The sequence below is a fragment of the Periophthalmus magnuspinnatus genome, chromosome 18 (genome assembly GCF_009829125.3).
Source record: "Periophthalmus magnuspinnatus isolate fPerMag1 chromosome 18, fPerMag1.2.pri, whole genome shotgun sequence".
NCBI lineage: Eukaryota > Metazoa > Chordata > Actinopteri > Gobiiformes > Gobiidae > Periophthalmus > Periophthalmus magnuspinnatus.
In genome coordinates this window covers 12,665,925-12,670,050 of record NC_047143.1, presented here as the reverse complement: position 1 = coordinate 12,670,050, position 4,126 = coordinate 12,665,925, and the positions used below count along the sequence as shown (strand labels likewise).

Sequence of the window (4,126 nt, the reverse complement as noted above, 5' to 3'; positions counted from 1 at the left end):
AAAGGTATTAAATTCAAACAGAACAGAACAACCTCAGTTTCAATGTGATGTAATGTGGTAATAGAGGAAGTGCTCCACTGTGTTTTTAAAATCCATACACATTCACGAGAATCATTTGGATCATGTCAGCCCTGGAATTGCCAATCTCTACTGAACAAATGGTAAAAGCTTTCTGTTATCTTGGAAACTACTGCTTCATGACATCAAAGGGTGAAGCAGAGCATTTTGAGCCTGGGAGATGAAAACAGCCTAATAATAAAAGATTACTCAAGCATTTGTAATGAAACAGAATACAACTCTTTTTATTTTTAGGAGGTAACAATATTATAACATGGACATATTTTTCCTTTCAAAAAACATGTATATTGCACTTAATGTACTACAAGTATTCTAATGGAAAAACATTCACCTTCTTTCCTTTATTCAAATATAGGCCTCTTATTGCCAAAAAGGTCTTGGTATGGCTGAGTGCTTGTCTCCATAGAGAGAGCAACTTTTATACCATTTTGTAGAACATTTCAGGCATCTCCATGAAGAATAGAAGATTTTGCACCCAGTACCAAAAAAAGCACCCTGTACCAAAAAAAATTAAAACAAGGCGGATTAAAATTAAACAAAATATTCAAAAATCTGACCTATTAGTTAATAGGGACAAAAAAAGGCAAAATTATAAAAATCTGAATTCATGTATTTGTGCTTGGTTTTCTTGTGTTCTTGTAGTGCACTTCTGGTGATTACTGCAGTTTCCCATCCGATGAGTAAATCGCGGGGTAAAGACAGAAAGGTAATCCTCCTCTCGGGGCCTGAACTTCACTAGTCATTATTGTAGCGGTGGATTTGAGCGGTGTTTGCAAAGCACTGTATGTCACTGTGTGTGAATGTGTGTGGTATATAGAGGGATTAAGGGTCCCAACAGCAGTGAGTGCGCACAAAACAAAATAGCTTCACTTATTTGAGGACACACTATGTTTACATCCACAGAGAACTCTGAATGAGCTAAACAACCCCATCCAAATCGTCTTTGCCCCACAATCTGTCAGACCACTCTTGTCCCAGTCTGCAGCAGATCAAAAAATCAAGTAGGTGCGAAAATGACTATTTCAATTTCAATTCAATATTTATTTCAACAAAACAAATCAATGCAGCATATCTGCATACTATGTGACGTCTTACTAAGCCCGACTTATCGTTCAGTATATGAAAGCTGGAACAATATATTTTTGAGATCAATATTTATCGTGTGTACATTTTCTTTGAACTACTGGGATTTTTTTTGACTATATAATAAGATGTAAGCCATAAAAGGTTAAATTAATAGCTTATATGACTCATTACAGATGCAAATTAAGTAATAAAATGTTTCATTCTGCTGTATTTATTGCAGTTTATAATTTTTTTACAATATTGTATATTTAGAATAAACTAGTTTCAATATTATTGTTAATCATCTATATTTAATTCAGCAATATATCGAACTTCAAAATGCATTATTTTCACAGGCCTAGATGTCACTTACAGTGGTCAGCTCCAACCAAATGACGCTCATCGAGGCTAGAGGTTATAGGGGTTATAGGGGTTTGCTTTCACTTTATCTTAGTGCACCAAATCATTGAATCATATGTTGGTCCATTCGGATACCTGCTGTATGTAACTGATTTATATTAGGTGCAGACTAGGAGAGGCACTCAACTGCACAGGGTAAAAACTAATAAAATAAATAGCCAGGAAAATATTAGACATGTTTGGATGTGTACTTGCTCGTTTTAGATCAGGAAGAATGATAAACTACAGCCTCTCCACCAAGCACCCACTGAGCACATGTTTGGCTTTGGCTCGTTAAAGTTAACCCTCATGTTGTCCTCATATTCTGTATACACCCTTTGTCCTCCCGGTCAAAATGACTGGTCTTCACTAAATCCCCAATATAAGCAGTTTAATAGAATTTTAAACACCAAATTTTATTTTGCTTGAAGAAACATTCACCACAAAATGTGTGAATACTTGAGTTTTCCCTTTTCACCTGTATTTCTATAGCTTTAGAAACAAAAGCATTTTTTATTCATCCCAATGAGTCAGATTCTTTTGATTTTTTTTTTTTTTTTTTTTTGCCAGTGAACAATGTAAGAAAATATACAACCAAAAAACAAAACAAAACAAAACATTATAACTCATTCAGCTAATTAGCACATGTAGGGCAGTATGCAAATGCACAGCTCTTGCAGATATATTTCTTATACCTATAGCACACAGTATGTGTTTTACAGTCCTTCTTTGGCAGGCAGAACTGACATCTCTTCCTCTTACTTGCCCCAGCTGGGGCAGCGACTGTGGCAGCTGGATCCTCAGGTTGATCAGGAGTTCCTTCACTCTGTATAGCTTTGACAACTGCTGCAGAGGCTTCTGTGCGGGGGACATGCTTCCTTCTTTCAATGAATGGAGTTACAAGAGCCTTTCCTAGCTGCTCCAGGAATACCCTCCTCTAGTTCTGCTTACGAGGCATCCAGGTTGGGTTGATCTCTCTCCAAATCACAAAGGCATTGTAGGAGGAAACATCAATGATGTTGTGGAAGATGACCAGGGGCCAGCGGGCAGTCCTCCTTCTGCAGCTATATGTTACAGTCTATCTAGGTTGTCCACCACCTCCTTTGTTACAGTTGTAGTCTAGGATGGTGGATGGCTTCTTGTCCTCACGATCGCTAATGCCAGCGTCTGTGTGCAGTGTGCTCAGAAGTACTGCATTCTTATTTTTCTTTGGGATGTAGGAAACTAGGGTGGTGGTGGGTGTGAAGGCAAACTTTGATGAGAAGACCTCTCTCTCCTTTGTTGCAAGTAGTGCAGGTGGGAGTTCAGGCTTGTTCTTTCGAACTGTGCCAACCATGGTGATCTTCCTCTTCAGGAGCTGCTGTCCGAGTTCATAAGAGTTGAAGAAATTGTTACATGTCACATTGTGACCCCTCGGTCCCTCTGTCACATCAAGCACAACCCACATCCCCTGGTTCTTCTCTGAGCCTCCACTGGTCGGCTTCCCGGTGTAGACTTGCATCTTCCAAGTGTAGCTTGATTTGGCATCGCAAGCCACCTATGACTTGATCCCATATTTTGCTGGCTTGCTGGGCATATACTGCTGGAAAGGACAACGACTTTTGGACAGAAGAGATTAGCATCAGTGATTTGTATCAGAGTCACAGATAACAGTCATAGAATTCAATAGTGAAAATCACTTTTATTAGAAATATGAAAATAAATTACCTCTAAATGGAACCAGTTGCTCATCCACTGTTACATTAGGCCCTGGGTTGTAGAGGTAGGGCAGCTGCTCCACCCACTTATCCCAGACCTCTCTTATGGCTGCAAGTTTGTTGGTCACACGTCTCGCTGGTTTTGACTCACGGTTATTAAAACGTAAATAGGTGTGAAAGAATTTGAGTGGCATTCTGGCTTGGAAAATTGGCCTTCCACTCTGTGCATCCCATAGACTAGCTGCAGCCTCACCTCGGGACCTGTAAATACCTCCTAAGATGAGCAGCCCTAAGTAGGCCCGCAGGTCAGTCTCATCCATCTTTTTCCAGCTGTCTCCATATTTGCGAAAACCCTCCAGATTTGTCATCTTCAGGATTATTTTTCTATTGCTGGTGTTATGAACAGGTAGAATGTAGGGACAATGTCATGGGCATGAGAAACGGCATATCTTGTGGGTTCTGGGGTCATCTTTATGACATTTTGTTCTGCCTCCCTGCCATGTTGGTCATATGCCTCCGAGAACCATGTTATTTTGCTGTTTTCTTTCAGCTTCAGCATTTTCTTCTTCTTCTGAAGATGATTCATCATGCTCTGGGTTGTATTCATCCCCATCGTCTTCTTCTGAAACATCCTCCACTTCCTCGTCTGAATCAGAGTTGTCTTGCTGGACATCTGGAAAAATCACCTCTAGAGCCTATTGGACGTTATAACGCACACTCATGGCTTCAGCACAGAGAGAATTCGGGGTAATGTCATCTGCAACACCTTTATAACTTTTAAAAAAAAAATGTTTTTTTTTAAACAGTGGTCATTATGACCCGAGGACAACATGAGGGTTAAGATAAAGTGAAAACTACTGTCTTGAATGTGTTTATTTGTGTGGCAG

The 4,126-nt window shown here is 39.6% G+C and overlaps 1 pseudogene; it reads right to left on the bottom strand.

The window, feature by feature from the left end:
• Positions 1-2,172: 2,172 nt before the first annotated feature.
• Positions 2,173-3,912, bottom strand: LOC117386042 (piggyBac transposable element-derived protein 4-like; annotated as a pseudogene).
• Between the last annotated feature and the right edge of the window lie 214 nt (positions 3,913-4,126).